At 41.9% G+C, this 22306-nt stretch overlaps 1 protein-coding gene across 7 annotated transcripts in view; it reads right to left on the bottom strand.

Moving 5' to 3' along the window:
• MEIS1 (Meis homeobox 1) overlaps nucleotides 1-22306 on the bottom strand; it is a 108476-nt gene that overhangs the window by 56780 nt on the left and 29390 nt on the right. The gene's annotated exons all lie outside the window — the stretch shown is intronic.

Raw genomic sequence — 22306 nt, 5'->3', positions numbered from 1 at the left:
GAGGGGGTAAGAGGAAGGCACCAGTTTTGCTGAGGTCCACCAAACCACGCAATGAACACTATCTTCCAGCTTTTACAGTCCACTTCTAGATAAGCATCTAAATCCACTGCTTTAAGGAGTTCACAGAAGGAAATGTGAAAGATGTGTAACCAGAAGCCCTTGGAAAGACCCAGAGCAACTTTTAAGCGGACTGACTAAATCAGTGGCCTCTAAAAGCTCCCTGTGTTGAACTTAATTGTACGTTTCCAAATCTCTCCTCTTAAAAGCAGCTTCTATGTCCTAGAACTCCAGGGTTTGCACTTACTTCTGCATTTCATAAGCTAATATAAGTTAACTATGTGCTGTGTTTGGACAAAACCTGACTTCTGTACTAGACTTTCAATGGTTTTGGTGCTATGAACTGAAAAACTTGATATGATGCCCCAAAGTTGTGGGCTTTTCACTAGTGTGTTTTGGGTTTTTTAATTCTATCATATTTTTTTTTTTAATAGCATCTACATGCAAGTTCTTCAAATTCCTGCTGTGCTAGCATGAGAAAATTTAAGTCAAATATTTAACTATTCAATGTCCATCCACAGCTGTGTTGGTTCCTTTTATCTTTTAAACTTTCCAATAACCTACATCTCTTTAGTAACATGTCCAGGTAACTGGAAAGCAGGGTTCATTAGTAACTTTAAGCAACACAATGTACTAGAGAGATCTGAAATTGCAGAATTACTTTCCTTAACCTTTTTTCAGTGCTCCGTGCTAATTTAGAGTAACTATTGTGATTTCGGCACTTTTACCTATGTCATCCCTTACAGAAACTCATCTCCAGTTTGCTGGATACCCACGCATCCACTCTGCTGCCTTTTTGCAAAACAAGATATATGAGTGAAATTTAATTTTTCTACAAGTTACAAAATTAAGAGTTCCCAAAAATCAGCTCCGAGGATGCAACAAGCCTTTCTGTAAAACAAGAGCAAAAGACAAAGAATCTGCCACAACCTACTGTTCACAGGACTTAAAACAAGTACTGCCATTTCAGACCACCAACGCTGAAAGGAACTGGCAGTCAAAGAAGAATATGGAGGTTTTGGGTTGTTTTGTTTTGTTTTTCAATTTGTTTCTGACACAACTAGCTCCAACTTGGCAAAGGAATGTGGTGAGCAAAAGTCACACCCAAATGACTCTGATGTGAGTCAGGGTGGTTAATATTCATGTCCACAAGGATAGGAGGATAAGTTCACTACTCAGAATTGATCATGTCTCTTTACAGCCACGTGGAGAAGGAGGCAAGCTGAGCAGCACAGGGAGCCAAGTGCTTAAGTGTGCCAGGAGAGAGATGGGAGGCACTAGCATAATCTGGGGATGCGTGTCCATCTGGTAATCCAAGTTGTACCCATTTGTTGAGGAGAACGAGAAGTTTTGACATGAAAAGGCCAGTGAGTTCAGAAGATTTCCCCCAAACACATTGTTTACCAAATTTACACATGTGCATGTATATATTGCATATGTAACATTAACCCACTCTGACTACTCTCAATCTGCTAATGCCCGAGCAAGGCACATGAGCTGAGGCTGTGGCCACCAGCAAAAAGGCACTTCAGAAAGCTTAACATAACTGTGCAATTTCTTCATTAGGAAAAACATTTTCTATTACTTGCAATCCACAATTAGTTAGATGTGATGGAAGCACCTAGGAGTTCCTGAGGTCAACGGCAATCATCTCAGCACATGAATGGCCTACAGAACAGCCCCCAAAATGATTTACAGCAATGATGTAGTTCTGCTTGTGAATTTGAAACATGATGTTGACAATGGACTGATTTTTTTTCCCTTATTCCTTAAGGAAAAAAGCCTTCTCAAATATACTTAATAAAAAGATAATGAGGAACAACAAGGTTGAAAATGAGCTTTAGCAAGGAACAAACACCACGCATTTGGGTTTGCATATGTCTCTTTAGGATATACGGTGCATGTTTCATGCAATGATTCAGACCATGACATGAACAGTAGGAGGTTGTCAGTCACAGATAGTATCCGTATTTACAAGATACTAAAGGAAACAGTTTCAGAAATAGTCTACACAAATATTTATAGATGGAATAACCTGGACAAGTATAAATTACACCCCGGCATTTGACAAATTTTCAAAGTTCTTTTCTTGAATCATTGTACTTTGTTCTTTAGAGACAGGAGCACCTTTCTGTAGTAACTCGACCCTCTTCTCTGACTTGAATTCCCTTCAGGCAAGCAATGAGCAAATTAGCTGTCTATGCAAAGAGTAAAACCAGCATTGATGAATGGGGGGGGGGGGAGAACTCCCAGATTTTACTCATTTTCATTTGTTCAGTAGCTTTTTACAGCTGAAATGAAGGAAACCTCTTCTGCACAAAGAAATGCAAACCTCTTCTTAATGGGGTTCAGAAAACTCCACTGTTATAGGTAAGTTGTGTGATATTTCTGGAGCCATGCATCTATGTGCCGAATGAAATACTGAAAAGAAAGCAATTCATTGTATGGGAAGCAAACAACTTTCTGCTGCCAGCAACAGAAGTTTACTTTTGAGCAGTTGGAAGCAAATACCCTACAGAAAAGTATCTGGTTAAACAGAAAAACATCCTGCTTTAACCAAGAATGGTAAAAAGCTAAAAAAGGTTTGGGTTTAGTTCGGGGTTATTTTTTTGGTTTTCTAATCTAAAAGGCAGCATGACGACCCTACCACTTACTAGGAAAAGCTGGGATTCAGTCATTCTCTCATTTTGTTCCAATATAGGTCTTTTTTTGAAACCTGTTCTTTCCAACCTCAGCAGGACAGCTGGCCCTCCCAGTTAAAGGTCCCACCAATTGCATTCTCCATGAAAAGTCAGCTGTATACAGCTAAGACACAGTTAAATCCACCACCGGATTTGGTTGGACTTACTCCCTTGCAAAGCAAGAGCACAAGAAGCAGCAAGAGGAGCACAGGACAGCTCTGCCATGGGGGAAATATGCCCAACTAATACCTCAAATGGCCATAAGGTCAACTTCTGTAAATCTCTACAGCTCCTTAACAACTGGCTCTATCTTTGTGTTTATCCAGCTCCTAAGACACTTGACTCTTGGACTGAGCACAAGCAGCTATAAGAGGCTCAAAGCAAAGATCAGAAGCATATTACGCATAAACTAAGATCTGTAGGAACAGTTTATTACAGTGGAGCATTTAAGTAGGCCTTCTTCCCTAAACTGGCCTAGGTGCTACCTGCATGCCTGCCCCAGAGAAGATGCTGCTGTAGATTTCATGTTTGACAACAGAAAATATGCACCAGAACCTTGATATTGTCTAAACCATCAAAACTAAGTTCTTTTATTGACAGAAGTTTTTTAAAAATTAATTGTCAGGCAAGGCAGACCAAAATGCTTGGGATTGTTGAACGAAACTAAAGCATTTCATTTTGGACCAATTCAAGACCAACCAATGCTGGCCCAAGCTTCAGTGTGCCCTGCAAGAACTATAGTTCAAATGTTGCTTGCCTCAAATTCTCTTTAGCAGGGCTGGATCTCATATGTCACAAAAGTCACGTAACCACAATGAACAGGAGGGAATTAGTCTAGCTGCAGCTCAGGCATGTCAGGATTCATGACCTACCAAGCCCACATGAGACATTTCCAATTGGAAGTTCCCATGTGTCAAGTGAAAAAGTTCTTGCTGACATGCAGTGTATTTTATCTACTCCTGTCAAAGTAGCATCAAAGCCAACAGATTATTGTTTTTCTTGTCCCTAGTCCAGCAGCAACATCTGACAATGAAAACCAAAGCACAATTGAAGGAAAATTAACATTAAACTTGACTTTGCATGCCATACTGGCACCATGTATTCCATTTCCCCACAATACAGTGGTCACTTTGCAACTGCAAGAGGCAGAATTAAAAGGGATGAGAATAAAATGCCCCCATCTCATCTATCTTTCCTCTTTCGACAACAACAGCATCTCAGATGCCACTGTTGATGCTTCAAAAAACACCCAGGCCACCAGGCTGAGCACTGAAGGTGAGCTCCCTACCCAGGGACATGCAGACACTGACAGTCCTTTCAGACACTTCAGACCTGCTAAGTTAGCATGTCCCCTTTGGCTCCAGCTTAATGCATTCATCATGTCACTGGCATGTTTTTGGTTTCCTACAACTTTCTATCACAGCTTCTGGTGTTTTGCTGTTTGTTTCACAGTCCAGTTATAGGTTGGGGTGTGGGTTTTTTTCCAAATTAAAACAAACAAACAACAAAACCAAAAGCAAATCCTCCAGGAGCAAAGAGATGTCAGAGTCCAAAACACGTAACAAAGGTGAAAGCAAAGTCAGATTGGTGCTAGACACTTAAAAACATCCCCTGAATATTACCTACAAGTGCATGCACCCCTTATTTCTGTCTCTCATCTTCATTCACTACATATTCCTAGACATCAGCTACCTAGGATTACCTTGAATAGGCAAACTGGTAGTAGGAGAGGGAAAAGCCTTCTATAGCACTCCAGAATCTGAATATTACTTATGTTACTACCTCTAGTGGCATCAAAGCTCCAATGGCGAGAGGGATAAAGTATGGGAAGGAGGTAACTCAGTCATTTCCACTTCAACTCTCTTTGACTCCATTCCTTTGCAAGAATTAAAATCCCATAGAAATCTCAAAGCAAAGCTGGGGCCTAGCAAAGAGCAATCCAGTGTCTTAAAAAAAAATACATATATAAACAAGAAGCAAACACCCTTCAAAAAGCAAGCCAAAAAGATTTCAGGTGTTTCTTTTTCAATTTATAGAACTTGTCATTATCTCTAATAGCAACAGTAGTAGAAATGGATAGAAAGCAAAATCTGCCTGCTTTTAGTAATTTGATGTACTTTAAATGGCATGAATGAGTAACCAAGGAAGTCAGAGAAAACCTCAGGTTATGGCAGGCGAAAAACCACAGGCATCAGCTTCCTCATGACAGGTATAGACCACATGGAAGAATAATCTTGCTTTCTTGCTGAAGCAATCTCATCCTTGTTGAAAGGGCTGAGGACCTTGTCTCACCCCTCCTACCAGTGATGGATGAGTGATGGATGAAAACTCTCATCTGTCCAGCTCACCACTTGATCTGTCTGCTCCTGGGACAACCTGGCAGTGCCTACAGAGTCACCAGCTTCACCTTCAGAATGGCCAAATAACCCTTACCCTCCCACTTGAGGTTACCATGGAATACATTTCTACTGTGTACCCCATCTTTCTTGCCCCAGCGTTCAAGGCATGCTTCTTAACTGGTATGCAAAGACACACCACACACACACAGCCAGCGCTGCTCCTGGTTAAACACCAGCGATGTCCCCATGCCTTTCCTGTGCATGATCAGGAAGGCTTTTATAGGCACTGGTTGCCACACAAAGGAAAAGATGGACTTTTCTGAGCATCCTGTAAATACTGGGAAAAGAGAAGAATGGAAAGGAAATGGAAGGAGCAACCTGGAAAGGAGAAGGGAAAAACAGACCTTGGCTCAAAGGAGAGAGTTGACCACACTCTTAGGCCTGCCTTCATCTATAGAAGATGTTTGCTTTTATAATCTTGGAAAAAAATGTGCTGTGTGAGCTAAGTCAGCCCCTAGGCAGATTTAACTTGGGTGACCTGAACTTACTCTGCAGATCACCATAGGTCTCTCTGACCTTGGCAGTGACACAAGGTTGATATTTTCTCATGGACAAATTGCTCTGGAATAATTTTGCCAATGTATTAGGCATAAATAGGCTTTTATTTAGGATTGGGCAAATACATTCTCCCTTGCTGCCTCTCACCTCCCCAGACAAAATCTATTTATTAGGATAAGGAAAATCCCACCCTTCATTAAGGTCTGAGTGATGAATCATCTCGAGGGCCAAACATAAGCTTGGCTGCTTCATGCTAATGGCAATGCATTTTCAGACATTTTGGAATTAACTGGTCAGATTTGTCACTTCTGATTGGAGTGCCCAGCCTGCACATTTGCAGATGAATATACAAATATCTTCAGACACAAGGGAGAGAGAATATATAGGTCAACAGGGGGAATGTCAGGCTTCAACTGTCAAAACTGAAAACATGATCCTTGCTGTGTATCTACACGTAAGTGAAGAGCAGCTCCACTAAACCCAGCCAAGTTGCACCAAGATAAGGGAGAAAAGGGAAAAAAAGTATTAAAAAAAATCACATCTTGGCCTTGCAGAAAATTGACCAATTTGGAACGAACAGGTAAACAGTGTGTTCTTGGACAAGAGTCAGCACAGTTTGGATGATGCAGACCTTTCCGTTCAAGAGTCGCACTGTTTTTTGCATCTGGTCAATTGAGGTCACATTGCAGAGCTCCAAGGCTCTGCAGAAGCCCTGCATGCTTCCTCCCCATGACGGAGGTGGCTAAAGTGGCTATTAAAATCAGTTGTTTTTCTGATGCCACCTGATTCTTAATTGCTGAAAAAATGGGGACTGAAACCACAGAAAGGGCTTTCTGGCACTGGCTAAGGAAGTATTAGTTTTTGAGGTCAGAATAACATCCCTTAAAAATATGAATCAGAGTGGTCCTTTCAGGCTGCATCTTGATAGAGGCAGGCAAAACATTAGCAGACTGTTTTGGTGAAGACCAGTATAGTTTGTAATATATGTATAAAAAGACACGCACTCAGATGTGCATAAAAAGGAAAGAAAATACTCAAAAACCTGTATTCAAATTAGCTTGCAACAGTTGAATAAATCTTAGCAAATACTATTTCCTTTTTTCATCATCAGTCTGAATGAGTCTTTTCTAATAAACTCATCACATGTTAAGCAGAATGGAAACACAATTTGCCAACTGTTTCTGACTGGCTTATTTCAGACACAACTTTTACTCTACAGCTGATCACTTACAACCTGGAGGCAAGCATCTTCATCTTAACACTGGGCCACCAAGGTTTTTCAGGCAGAAAAGAAGAAACTGGCTGGCCACAGACCCACACTCTCTCCCATCACAATCCCAGAGCAATAAACACTGATGCCAAATCTGGTGATTCTCTTGAGACTGGAATATGCTTTCACAAATATCTGCCAATTATCTGAACAGTTTCCAACAATACCACCCTCTGAACAATTGCTAATCACGTTGCCATCTTCTATGCAAAGCAACTTTGAGTTTTGTCATCTATTTTAACTGCCTGAACAGCTTCACCTGCAATTCCATGGTCTAAGCAGATGAGAATGGAAGACAGAGATTTTCATCTATAATCACTGGATGAAATTTAAAGTTCAGCTGAAAAGTATTTTTACTTATATTTAACAGTTTCTATGGAAAAGACTTTGACATAACCACCATAGTTGCAAAGAATATGATCTCTGCAGTGACCTGAGCAAGGAAAGATACACCTGGAGACAGCAATACATTCTTGCCTGCAAGACCATATGGAGAATCTCCCTTAGGCTACACATGAACCCCATAGAAGGAAATGCTCAGGGCAGTGGGTGCTGTACATGTTAATCAAAAGATGACACGAGTTGTACATAAAAAGGCTGAAGTCTCCAAGCAGTCAACAAAGATGCCAGAAAGTCCAACTTTCCAAGGCAGGGATCTGTGCAGGCTATGACTCCTATGGGGCAAGCAGAACAGCTCACAAGGAAGCCTCTGCTGGGACATCCCTGGAAGCACCTCGCTCAGTTCCCTTCCCTGGGTTTACCCTAGAAAGCCATTCATTCCTCAAGATCCCAGATAAGGCATGCTGACAAGGTGCTGAATGAAAGCCCACACTGCCGCTGCTCGTAATCTGCCCCGAATCTATGCCTGCAAGCCTCCAGCACTCAAAACCTAGCACCATCCCCATGCTTTGCACTCACAGCCTCTCAAGGAACCAAGCCCTGAATTTAATGTTTCTGAGGCACAGCAGGGTCACAGTGCACAATCCAGAGATGTTTTTCAGGATAGCATCCATAGTGGACTTCAATATGGGAATAAGAGCTCAGTATTCTGTATAAAACCACTACTTGCCTCCCCCCTCCACATCATTTGCTAGTGAGGATTGCTACAAACACGACTACAAAACAAAGTGGACAAATTAGCTTTTTTGAATACATATTAGTGTGCTTAAATGGACCAAATATGCATCTTGTTAGCTTGCAGTGGAAATAGGTTTAACTCTGGTTTTACATTTAAAAGCAGACAAGGATGGTGTGTGGAGAGAAGTCCCAACAGCTGCAGTGCCAGCAGCCAAAGGACCCCATGCCTAAACAGCACAACAAAGCAAAGCCTTTAATTGTTTTCAGTATGGCTATTCCTACCACATCTACTCAGCAACACGTCTCTTTTCAAGGCTTTACTCATGGAGCCTTTCATCTCATGGAAGACCTCAATGCTGTTTAGTTGGAAGCTGAGCAATGCCTTACTCCAAGGTTTCACAAGCCCCACCTGTCAGATTTTATATGTAAGTCTCCAGCTCCTAGAGTCATGTGAAAACCTTCCACCAAGACCACACACACACTGATGATGCAAGCATCCTCCTGATGGCAGAGAAAGCTTGAAACCTGGCCTCACAAGAATTAGGCATGGTAATACAGACACTGCCCCCCATGAATAATGTTAAATATATACATATATATACATATACACACATGCATATTTATATATCTTTTTCCATGAATGCCAAGATTTTTAACAGTTCAGATTACCAATACAGGTCAGCATAGACAGTGAGTGTTATGAGATGCTCAGACCAGTGTACTCAGGAGCTGCTGAGGACACAGCCTCACCCATACACACAAAACACCCAAACCCATTCATTTCATCTTCATCAGTACAAAACACTTCATTCAGCTTCTCCACAAATGCAAACATTTCCTTCCCAAAGAAACAACAAATTTTAGCACAGATTCATCCCTTTTTACTCTAAGCATTTAAGTCAGACTGCCAAGCTGAGTGTCTGAGCAAGGCGAGTAGTCCTCCCTAGGTCCCTCCACAGTCAATGGAGAGAAGCAGAAACTCTCTGGAGGGAAATTCGGGATTGAGATGCTTACAAGAACATGCATGTTACTAGCTTTGAATACTGCACAGAACAGTAAAAACTCACAAGCAGTGAGGCTTTCACAAGGAAACCATGGCTAATGAAAGCTGACTATGCCCACCTCTGCTTCTAAACAAGATCTGGACTTCAGGGCCCCTGCTAAAATTACTCAGGATAGAAAGGCTGAATTTAGCTCCCATCCATCACCTTATCATGAGGATACAACCTCATGCTTCCTGCCACTGAGAATCTGGGAAAATGCAAAATTCTACCTCTTATCATTAAATCAGAATTAATTTCTTCTTCCTATTTTGCCTTACTTAAGGGTTAAAAAAAAAGCCCTCCTTGATAGATAGCTAAATTTATGTCTTGCTAAACTGAATGTAAATGCAAGAAACAGGAAGCTTTTACTTGGAAACTGGAATTTCAAGCACTCAGTGGCAAACAATGAACCAGAGAGATAAAGATGCAATGGCAATGGTAGGGGACAGACCTGCCAAGCTTCCTGCCCACACTGACTCAAGAGCATGTGTCCTACCATGATAGGGACCAGCCACACCACTTGCTTTTATTTTGGTAATTGCTATTTGTTCCTGTGAAAACCCCTATAAAAAGTCAGAAGACTGGACAATAGTAGACCTGCCATCTCTTATAGCCAGATCTTTTACTTAACACTTTAGCAAAAGATGTAATCAGTGCATCTTTGTCCATTTATACAATTCTCTCTGCTGCAACGAGGATTGTATTACACTCTCCAGCAGCCGCCAGATCAGAGCATCCAACCTTCCCCATCACTTCAAGAGATTGATCTGATACTTGAAAGCACATTTGCTATTATCTACTCCAGCCCTTTGGAAATGACATTACACAGATACGGGGGGCAGGCAAATATTGCCACTCTTTTATTATTCCTGCCGATCACTCGCTTGTAATATCTGAGAAATACTCAGGTCAATGGGATTACTTTATCTTCCTCCCCCTGCCTTTATCTCCTCCCTCACCCCACAGGTATCCATGTCCAAATGGGACACTTCAGCAGGGGGTTTGCTTGACCCGGGTCACTCGAAGGTCAAGCTTTTCACCACTTGCTAATGCAAAGCTTCCCCCCAGCCCTCTGAAGCCTGGGGGTCCGGGGCACCCCCTCCCCATGCACCCCTCTCCTGGCTGCGGGCGCAGATGGAGGCAGCAAACGCTCCTCAGTGAAGCTACACAAGCAAAATTCTTCCCATATGGAAACTGAAACATATTTTATGTTTTTAAATAAACAAAGCAAAAGGAGGAGCTCCTGAAAAATCAGCTCAGCAGAGACTTTATTCCTGTACTAAACTTGAAGGATGGGAGGCTTAACTAGTTAGGAGCAAAGTAGACTATATTTTTGCCTACCAGAACGAAGATCGATTTTTATTTAGATTGATTTTAAGATTTACATGTGAGAAATGAATACAATTGGATCAAATATATACTAAAACAAATCGTTGACTCCCATGAAAGCCAATAACAAATTTCACAGGTCTCACCCACTAGCATTTGAGATTTGGTTTATTTCATTATTTTTTATGTATTTATGGAGCAGAAATTTGGTTAACTCTTTTCCACTTTTCTTTTACTGAAACAATAAGACTCTGCAGAATATTTTCTGCTTGAATATTATCACCAGGATAGCATATGGCAAACTAGCAGCAGGCAGTTTATCTTCATCCTCTTTGTAAGCTAAAATTAGCACAATGCTTTTGCAACAGTGTATGATGTATTCAGACCAGTATGATATACCTAATGCTACTTCAGATTCATCCCTGGCTAACCTCCAATATCCAAGTAAATTGATTGCTAATTTTAACTGAGTATTAATAAGTTTAGCATCAAGTTGGCATTTATCAACTTGGGAGGCACTTTTAAGTTTAATACTGTCATTTCACCTACACCAAACGCAACAGTAAATAAAATTTGTGTATTAGTAACACATTGACTTTCAATTCATCTGTATGAGGCAATTCTGATTTATATTAAAACATTACATATGGGAAGCCATGCTGCAAAATTGAATAACTGTGTATACCCTGCTTTCCAGTGATATGATACAATTAATCATGGTGAAGAGCTGATAAACCCATGTTATGACTAACATGCTTCTCCTGCTGCAGCCTGCATTCCTGCAGACTGTTAGCTGGTTACTTTATGGAGATCAGATTCAACCAAATCACCAACTTCATTTGGATCGAATTAAACCAAGTCACCAACTACATTTCCTGACAATGTGGCTATACCAGTCTTCTCTGCTTGCCAGTCTGCTCTTCAACCTGCTAAAGTACGGCTTCCTCAGGGGTATTTTAGCTAGGTTAAATATGTGGTGAGACACTAATGTTAGCACTGCTTGCTAATTTGTTTCTTGTGGCTGCAATGCCTAATGTAATGTAATAAGGAACTTAGCACAACACTCTTCCTAAAGGAAACACAGGAAAAAGGCCCTGTACTTCACAAGAATGTTTGGTTTGCCACCTTTCTTGCCATGTTCACAGAGTAAAAAATGTATAATAGTGGGAAGCAGTCACATCCAAGCATGTGTATGAACAAACACACACACAAACTTTAAATATTTATACACTGACATTCAAAGATTTTGTGGCTCAGTCTGCTTAAAACAGCCCTCTGCTTTACCTACAGCCCATCACAAAGCCGCAACATAGCACCAAGTTACACTGAATGATTATTACCACTGTTCTTGCTTTTACACAGCTGGCGGAATTTGCATGGGTTATTCCAGACAGATACAGAAAAAAGAAAAGGGGTGGAATTCTGCACCAAAGCCTCTCTTGGGGAACCCTCACTGCCACAGCCAGAGACAAGAGAGGATAAACAAGAGATGCTTTAGTAAGTAAAGGGAGGAGTAGTATGGCATGAACATGTTTTAGCCCCATTTTATTGCCTCTTTTCCAGCCCGTGCAATTTGCCAGCATCATATCCCCTACTCTTTAGAAAGAGGCCACTATGCTCTGATGTTACAGTGCCTTGAGAGAAACTTAAGAACAATTTTAAATTATGACACTCTACTTCAAGCAGTTCAGTTAATACTGACCGCATTATTTTTTCCCCCAGCTCTACAAAGGCAGTCGATACAGAAGTGCATGTGCTATAACCCAGGGTCCCAAGCAGAAGCACCACGGTTGGGTTTCTCCCTCAGTATTGTGCCAGGGATGGAGGAGATGCTCTTGGCACAGCAATGAGAACAACAAAAGGTTCTCCATCCTACAAGCCCTGCTTCCATGACCTTCACTTGCTGACCAGAGAGAAGTAAGATATGCCTTCTTCAAAGTCCATCGGGACACTACAGACTCCAGAATATATTTAGCATGCATCCATGTGACACTAACTGCTATTCAGAGCACTGGGGGAAGATTTAAGAATCAGTTAGGTTACATCCACCACCTTTAGCTCTTTTCTGAGGACATTAACTGCTGCCTCCTGGTAGGTCTTCTTCTGCCTTCCTGCAAAAGATGCATTTACAGCCCTGAGATGATACACAGTACCAAGGCTGCAAGGGCCATTGCTCTCCTGTGGCACAGGACCAGCCACAGAAAAACTAAGAGCTAAGGGACAAGTACTTCAAAAAGGCTGCCCACACTATAATCTTATTTACTTCTATGATGTTTCTTCTTTCTGACACCTCCACATTAGCTTCTGCAAACAGCAACCACAAAAAACTGCCTTCAAAATCTGTGTCAGCTTTTCAACGCTCATGAGGAAGAAAATAAATAATCTATAAATAAATATATATCTCTCTATATATCATCTGTGGCTATTAGACGTCAGAGACACCACCTGGCGATGAGGAAGTTCCCAAGCCGCAGAGTGCAGGAGGGTGGCAGAGGGACCTGGGGAGATAGTGCTTGCCCTGATGTGACACCGCTCCCACAGTATGTCATGGGCACAGCCAGGCTCTCCGGTGCCCTTTCTCACTTCCCAAGCCCTAGCAGCAGAAGTTCAAGCATGCCAAACCCAAGATGCAAATGTTGCACAGAGAAGGCATCATGGCTAAAGAGACAAGTCAGAGAGGCAGAAGGTTTTACCAACGACACCCTCATTCAAAGACCTGCCAGAGCAGCATCAGCCATTTGCTTAGTCACAGCCTTGCCATCCCATACCAGCTCGGGGAAAAGAGACAGCGGGCCTCTCCCTCTGGTATTCCTCATGGCACTGACTAGTGGGTCACCAGGCCAGAGGGAAGCGGTCCCCGATGAATTATACAGTGACAGGTGGCTCTGTCACCACTACAAGCCTCAGGAGCTGCCCCCATTGCCCACAGAAGGTCCCATCTCATTCAAAAAGAGAATTAAAAAAAGCCTGTATGCACCAATGTGCTTAGAAAAAATGATGTCAGCATCTTACAGCGCTGATCCTATTAATTAATCCCTGGAAGAATGCCCCCTCACCCACAAACATATAATGTAATGCTAGCTTAATCTTACCTAAAAAAAACCAACAATGCAATAAGATTACTAGTCTGACTCTGCTAACTGTTACAGCACTGCATAATCCTGCATTTCAGTGCTTTAACAAGCTTCTACAATACTGTACGGAGTTTATCAGGGCAGTTGCTGAGACAAGAAGGACTTATGTTTTAAACAATATAATTCCACTGTCTGGTGAGCTCTTCACGTGTTATGTTTATACAATGACTTTCACCCTGCAAATCCTAAAGCCTACTGCCTGTTCCTGTTTCCACTGAAGTCTTTCACGTTTCATATTGGAGCAGGATTAGAAACAAAGAAGAAATACATATACACATACATATATATATATGGGGGAGTCATAGCAGCAAGATCTGCTGTGGCAGGGGGCTTATCCCTGCCACCCCCAACTGCAGCTGGGACAGGCAGCATCAAACTGGCTCTTCCCAAAAAACTGCAAGAGAACCACCCTGCCCAAATAACCAGCTACGAATGTGACCTATGAAAGTATTGTGCCCCCCATCCCTTCAATAACTTTGCCTTCATCTCCAGGCCACTCTCCCACCAGCACAGGGTGCCATGCTCTGGCAACATGCACCTGCAGCCACACATTTCCCAGTCCACACTGGGCACAGACGTATTAAGCTTCCCACGGAATAGGAGAAGAAAGCTCTGCTCCCTCCCTGTAATTATCAAATCAGCCTGAAAATGAGGAAGAATTGAGAATCCTCATTATAGCACATCATAAAACACAGCAAGGCCTCGCGCTCGCTGGATGTTATTGGCGCAGTCTGCCAACAAAACTTTACAAAGAGTGCAGGATTTCATGTTTGCAGAGATATTAAAGTCGTAAAAGGGGAAATTTGTATTTTATTTTCCCACAGCCTAAATGAAGGTGAACCAAGCAAATTTGGCAAAGAGCGCTAGTCAGATGCCATTTCCCACAGCAGCGTGGTATTTTCCTCTGGGAATAAAACATTCTCCTTCAACTACTGTTTATAACTCTTATCAGTTCAACAGCAATAGAGCCATCAAGTCCAATATCTTGTGGAAAAAAGTCAAGGTCAACAAGTACTTGCATTTTCGTTTATCTTTAGCTGCAATTGCTACTGACATTCAATTGGGTAATAAACATGAGGACTGTCAAATGCTCTCAGCAAACAGGTGATCCAAAAGCTATCAGAGAGAAAGAGGCTACTGCCAGGTAATCAAACAATTCTGTTGCAACAATTATGATTTGAGTGCATTCATTTACAGAAGCAATCACCTGTCAAATTTGAATGAATAGCGTCAAACCATTCCCACCACCAGGGTAATAAGGGCAAGAAAATACAAACTATGTCTACTTTATTCCCAACAAAAGCATGCCAGCATCAGCAAGAGCCATAAAAAAAAAAAACCACAAAAAAGGTAAATTAAAAAAATTCCAATATCATTTCCTGAATTAAATTTTATAAAATTATTTTAACATAAAAACCAGGGGAGGTCAGTCCAAGTAGCTCGATCTCATGTCAGCCTATCCCAGGAGCAATAATGGGTGTTTAGGAAAGCCATAAAGAAAGGGGGGGAAACACCAAAGTGGCTGTGCCACAGCTCTGACAATCAGCACTTGGGCAGCTTCCTGAGCCAGCAGCTGCATCTGGACCAGGGTTTTTAATAGCTACAGAAGGACCTATTTTTCCACGAATTGGTCTAATCTCTTTTTGTCCCTTGCTGACCTCTGGAGCACACTGTAGCAATAAATTTAACCCACCACGTAAAACATTTTTGTTTGTTTTAAATCTGCTAATGCTCTAGAAAGCTCCTGTGCCATGAACATGCACCCTTAGTTCTTGCCTTATGGGACAAGCACCCAGTTTCTCCATATAAAACTCATTATTTTAAAGTCTTCTCTTCCAAACTTAGTCATATTTTCTTCCCCTGTCCCAACGTTTCACGTGAGAAGTACGAAAATGCAGCCTGATGGCACACCCTGTTGCATCACTACTCCAAAACCACTGCATGTTTATGAGTTTATACTCACTGTCACAAACTGCTTCTCAAAAGCAGGGGCTATCTCAGGAGCATGACTTTGCTTTTTTAACCTCCACTTTAAAGAGGTCAATGACACACACCTGAAAGTCACACTCTGCCTGCATCAGACAGCAAAAGACTCAGCTGAAGCTACAAAGACCTGGAGAGGCAAATGGGGATAGGGCTGGTGCCTTTAAGGTGGAAAGCACATGGACAAGATGGGAAGTTCATTGGTTTCCATAAGCCACAGCAACTTAAAGGAGCATGACCAGTATGTGTAAGGGAAAAAAGAATTCAACAGAATTTTTCTATGAAACAGTTGTCTCAAGCAACATTTTTTCTAAATCAAACTGAATCAGTGATCTTCAGAACATAACTAAGGTCCTGTTAAAAAGGGGTATCTTGGACACTGGAAACTTCAAGCCTATTTGTACAGCTACTTGCAACCAAACCTCTCTCTACCTCATCTGAAGAAAAAAGGAAGATGCCCTTCAGTCCAACACCTGAGTTTTTAGGTAATGTCCTAAGAGGTGATTTAGCACTGTGGTATTTTCTACCCCTTTTTCCTGCTTGGCATATTCAGGATCTTGTTCTCAGTAACATATCCAGGGCTGTGCAGACACACTCTGTGGCCTGTAAAATCCCTGCACTGCTGATGTGATGCTCAGTTCAGGGTCAGAGCCGTGTTCTTCTATACATATCTATGTACACTTAGACTTGTGCACACAGCCACACAGATGTTTAATGGGTTAAACATGTTTAAATTTAGAAAAACCTGCCAAGAAAAAATAAAAAGGACTCCAGCACATGAATTTTGCTGCTTGATTACAGACCGGCTGAGAAGTCAGGAATATTTGTATTTCCATAGCCACTTTAAAGGTAAACAGTTCCCAAAGTCTTTTTTCCCTCCTTTTACTCTGCCAGCAATGCCAGTGATCTTGCCTCTCTGCTCCCCTCCCAGCTGGAAGCTTTTCCTAAGCAAAGACTGAAAGTCACATTAAACTGTGCTGAAATGGTTGTGCTGGTTTTGAACTGCTTATTATCTCTGGGGGCTGACCTGAAAAACAAGTTGGTACTTAGATGGAGAAATTCAGGTTTCCCCTGAAAGGCAAATGGGAGGAAGGAAGGTTTTTTACAAGAAAAAGAATTAGTTTACGACTATGCTACCCACAATTTAGGCAAAACAAGCAACATTTATAAGTATTTAAGTTAGCTTTGCCAAAGTGAAAAGCAAAACGATTGTTAATAACAGACGTTTGAAGCTAATGCGAACGATTAAAACAAATCCTGACACTGAGAATAGATTGATGCTCGAATCATGACAGACACCCGCTTCCAAGCAAGGACCCTCTCACATGCAGCATACTGGAAGTATAACCCTGCCTAGCTGAGGCTCGGAGGCTTAATGCTGCTGAAATCTAACTTTAACAGCTGAATCAGGCTGATGAGACCCAAAAGAAAAAAAATGAAAAGAAAAGAAAAACCAAACCAGAAGGAGTAAAAAACCAGTTTCACGCCCCCCGGCTTCAGAGCAGAATGATAAATTGACATCATGTTGTTATGAGCATAATCCTCAACCACTCAATCACTGTTAAAAAATAAAACATGATTCTGGGGAGATAAAAATAATTAATGCTGGTGCTGCCGAAGAATATGCACCTACACGAAGAGTTTCAAATAAGGATGGGGCTGTTTTAAATCTCATATCTCACGTCAAAGGAAGGGGGCACAGGTGCTCACTCTGATTTAAAGCAAACTGAACACTGCCCGCTTGATGGAAAAGCAAGAAAAGAAAAGGGGATGGCAGAGCCTCAGCAAGAAAACTGATACCACTCCGTTGCCAAACAAGCCTATTACGCTTAATTCAGGATTCACAATACATAAAGCACCAGGAAAAATACTGGGAGCTGCCCCTGTTGACTAATGCCCTGTCTTTTCTAATCGAGGGTCACATCCAGTCTAACCGATCGCATGATAATGGCATCAGAAAAGGTCAATCAAAGACAAGCCGAAGCTTCCACTGCCTGGCTGACCTTCGGAGCTTGTGACAAATTGCTATCAGTCAATGTCAACTAATGACAGCGGCTCTTTGGCTAATCAATTGTTCTAAAAATGATCAAGAAAACTACTCGCAGGACAGCTCATTTTCACATCAATGCCTGTGAAGTATGAAAAGCTCATTTTTTTTGAGTTTTTAATAAGCTCATAAGTAAAGCAGTTACTTGGTAACAGGGGTCACCTTAGTGAAAAGACAGAACCTTTGTCTGCCTTTTACATATTCTTTTATTACCATATTATAGTAAAAATATGCCATGCCATTACTATGCCAGAGGGCTACATAATAAAGTAGGTAATACTTCATACTTTTTTTTTTCTTTTTTGAGATAAATACTTCTGTGGTTTTGGGTCCTCTCTTTGGATGTAAATAATTGTTGATATACTCTCCACGCATTTAAATGCAAAGCAATCACCACCAGCACACAGGTGACGTGCCCACTCACTACTCACCTAAGCCTCACGTGACAGAAGGGGTAGCAAAAGCCACGCTGCAAAATCTAGCGGTGCTGCTGGGAAGCTAAGGTCTAACAGCAGAGATTTTGTTCTTAAACCCACCCATCCCATGCGAGTGCAACTTATTCCAACTATTTCCGACAGAATTCACATTTGGTAGGAAAACCGCATGCTCCGAAACCCCCAAAGCCCTGCAAAAGCAAACAGACATTTCCGCCCTGGAAGGATTCTGTGTATAAAAGCCACCCTGGAAGTGCACAAAGGTTTGGGCTGTGGGACATGTATCACGCTTCTCCCTGTATGTCAAAGGTGTGGCTGTGGACTGGAGATTTGTCCATGCCTTCATCATACCTGCCTCTCCCAGCATCATCATCATCTGCTTCTCAAAGCCTCATAACCAGGCCACACTTGAACCGCGTTCATGCAATAGATAGTACCAAAACAACAAATCCACACCTTTGGTCTAAGGCTTGAGACGAGCAGGCACAATTACACTTTGCTTTTCCATAAGGAGAGCATTAGGCAAAGTACACCACAGGCCATCACATCACAAGAAGCCTCCTGAGAAGACACTGCACTGAGAGGGAACAAGGAGTTATTACTCCAGCATGGCACTGCTTTTTACTTGGGCTCACATCATTACTTGGGTGACTCTCACCTACAGCACCTGTACTGCCAAAAAGGATTTACCCCAAGGAAAACACCCCTCTCCAACCCAACTGCCCCCAAAGCAATCCCCCACCTCACCACTCAACATGGAGAAAGGGGGGGTTGGAAGCACTAAACAAGAAACATTAAAACTTTTGTTTTCATCGGAGAAACTGCAAAGTGACAGCAGTTTCAGGTTACACCCTAAACCTGCCTTGCTATGGTAGTTTTTCAAATTAAAATATCTTCTGCGGCCTCAGCCACTCTCGAGCCGTCCATAGGCAAGAAAGAAAGGAGGCAGGGCAACACTTAAGCTCAGCCATAATTGGAAGTATGTGAAAAATGAAGTGTCAGTTCGGTCAATAAAGGGCAAAGGTGAAGGGGAACTGCAGCCCAAACTCGGTGCGAAATGTGCTCATTAAGACACCCAATCCGCAGGCTCCTGCCCACCTATCCCATTAGTCATCGGCCATCTGACCGCTTCAAATGCCTCCCTGCTCTTATTACTTTTCTTCTCCCATGTTAAAAAAAAAAAAGGCGAGCTGGTATATAAATCCTTGCTCAGTCATCTGGAACATAATGTGGCCCTTCTCTCCCCCTCCACCCGGCTCTGTCGCCTGCCTTCGCAGCCTCCAAACAACCGCCTTGAGATTCCCAGCAATAATAAACGCGATTGCCTTTTTGCCTAAAGGTTGCCCGAACTCCTACAAAAGCCTGGAAAAAAAAACACCATTGCAGCCATTGATACATTTTTATAAAGAAATATCGCTGCTTTCTATTCCCGGCTTGAAAGAGCAACAATTATTTGGAGGTTAAAAAAATGTTTTGAACCCAGGCCGAGGCTTGCACAAAAAAAATGGGAAAGAAACAATACACACAAACAGGAGACACTGATGGATTATTTTTCTTTCGCTTTTAAGCCGTGTAGGAGAGCTAAACATGGGAATTAAAGAGCCTCACTCTGGATTAAAAGTGACTGTACCATGGCTTTGTTCAGTGTCCTCCTGGCCTCACTACTTGAAAAACAAACAAAATAGATCTGCTAATACCCCAAACTGGAATCTTTTAAAGTTAGAATATGCGGTACGTTAAAGCTGTTCTGCACCCAAGAACTTGCTTCTTTTTGGTTTTTAATAGAATTTAACAAGTTCTCTCCCCCCCGTCTAAATTCAGACCCCTTTGCACCATTTATGTCAGACCTCCGAAGGCCCTTCACGATAACTTCAGAGCAATGGGAAAATAACCCATGAAACTTTTTCACAATATTATTCTGCATTCCTGTACTATAACCATCCCCTACGATGACACAATACCGGGCCTTTATAAGAGGTTGTGTCAACGTGCTATGCAATAACATATCCCGCTGTTCAGTGGCACGAGACCCCAGAACAGCTCCCTAGCAGTTAAATATGGATTTCTACAACAGATCGAAGCAGCTGGGAGTCAGTACTATTTACTAAGTAAATAAATTTACACAGCAAAAAATACTTTAAAATGTGTACAGGCAAGAGCATCTCTCTCATGTTTTCAAAGGTAACATGTTGTACATAGGGACATAAATAGGTTAAAAAATGCACTTTGTCGGGATTAAAAGCAGTAATGAATCAGGTAAAGAAGAAAAAATCCCCAGAAGTCCAAGAATAGACCTCAACAGAGCCTGGGTTAAGGGTGGGGGAAGAAAACTTTTGTTAAGGGGCTTAAGCTTTCCAGTCTGTGTGCCTCCGTAAAAATGCAAGCTCACACTCGCATCCTTGTGATACCTGCAGCCAGGTTGGAAACATGGCCCAGAAGGTGCTTCTACCTACCCCAACTAGGGAAGTAGGTTGTGGGAACAACCTAAAAATAGACAGCTTTAGAGGGTGATATTTCTGGTGATTAGTTTTGTTTTTCTAAATGGCAAACGCACTCTTGACAGATGGAACCAAGAGGAACTTTTACAAACTCCTAAAAATAGGGAAGCCCATAATATACTAAATATATGTCACGCAACTTATGCATCTCGAGTTAACGCCTGTGCTTGCAGGCATGAGCATGGGGGTCCCGAGACTTTTGCTGCCACCCTTCCTTGGAACCTGGCTTCTGAGGCAGTGCCACGCTGGCCATGCCTGCTGCCAAGCAAAGCATCCAGCAGAGGTGAGTATGTGAGTTTACCCATAGTGTTGCCACTCCTCACATCAGGCCACAGAAGAAATTCCTCCAAATCACACATTGTGAACTTAAAGGTAATTAGGGAGAGGCAGGATATTTGCTATCTTTTTTCTTCTCTTCCCCTTTGGTCGTTCAGGATGGTGGGTTTTGACTTCTTCCCCGTGTGGGAAGGCTAAAACCACGCTTTTTTTGCACAAGGTGTATACGCAGGTATGGGTGTGCTGTAACAAATGAGATTTCCTCATAATCTCAACCTTCAGAGGGCTTTGAGCAAACAAGACCAAAAGCAATGCTCAGCAAGAGCACCAACACCCTTCCCACATCCCCATTCCTCAAAAAAAAAAAAGCTATTTCCATAGGTGGCACATGGCCTGAAGGCAAGTGAGACCTTAAATAGAGACCTCCTGGACAGGGTCTCTTTTCCAAAACTCCTTTCCCAAACTTGACCTGAGAGCTCCAGTCATCAAATTCCCACTATTGTTCACTCTTCCCTAAAGTTTGCCTTCTTCATGAAACTCATCTACCAAGTGCTGGCAGCCTCCACAAACCATACTCAACTGTCTGAACCAACTAAAGCATCACTGACAAGTCTTTCTGCAGATAGATATGTAATAGGATTCAAGCTCTTAAGTCCCGTTAGAAAATGCTTCCTGACCAAAGTTATAGCATGCACCTTGCTAGGAGCCAACCAGGACAGTGATGATAAAACATCAGATACGACTGGCACTCACCACTAGTAAAATGCCACATTTAAGAGAACATGAAGCCTGAAAAATCTTTTAAAAGTACATCAGGAACTGAGTAGCTCAGTTTCCAAAGAGCCCAAGCGTTTTAGGAGCACGCTGGCAAGCCTACCCACAGATGTTTTGTCCACATACAATATACACATAAACATGCGCACATCCATCTGATAAAAGAACAGCCCTAACCGAGTACAAAGAAGTCCTCCAAATATTTAGTTCAAAGGCTATTTTTGCAGCAGCTTTTTCACTCTTAAAAACCCCATGGATTTAAAGTTTGCTCCAAAAGCAAGCGGCTCTAATGAACATGTTGACACCACTTCAACTATAGCATTGTGAACAGCACCACTAGAATATATACGTATACATACTTGAAAGAAAAAAGGCCCCCTGAATTTATGTTGCATATCATTTTCCAGTAAAAGTTAGAGGTCAGAAGGTTACCAGTTTCTGCCTCAGCTCTGAAACAGTTTACTATTCCAGGCCCCATTTTTACTAGGCTATGCTTGCGATGAAATCAGCAACTTTTCTTTAAACAATGAAGTGTCTCAAATACTTAAAATTCTATAAAGAGATGTTATTCACCATGTATGTTAGGTCCATGCATATAAAAAATTAAAATATACTGGTTTGGTTTAAAAACTAATCTTGTTAAATGCAGACTGTGCCATGCTAATCAGTACTGTTCAAACTTTTTTGGGAAACACAATTCCTTTGTTGTCTAACAGCACTCGAATGAAACATGATCATAAAACCAGATTTAAAAGTATATACCTATTGTGAGTTCAGAGTCAACTTCAATAAAGCACTCTCTTTTA

Source organism: Neopsephotus bourkii, unplaced genomic scaffold, assembly GCF_033783945.1.
Source record: "Neopsephotus bourkii isolate Nb327-2 ecotype Australia unplaced genomic scaffold, CSIRO-AGI_Nbou_v1 NB_845, whole genome shotgun sequence".
Lineage (NCBI taxonomy): Eukaryota > Metazoa > Chordata > Aves > Psittaciformes > Psittacidae > Neopsephotus > Neopsephotus bourkii.
The sequence above is the reverse complement of the archived record's forward strand: the minus strand, read 5'-3'. Positions and strand labels throughout refer to the sequence as shown.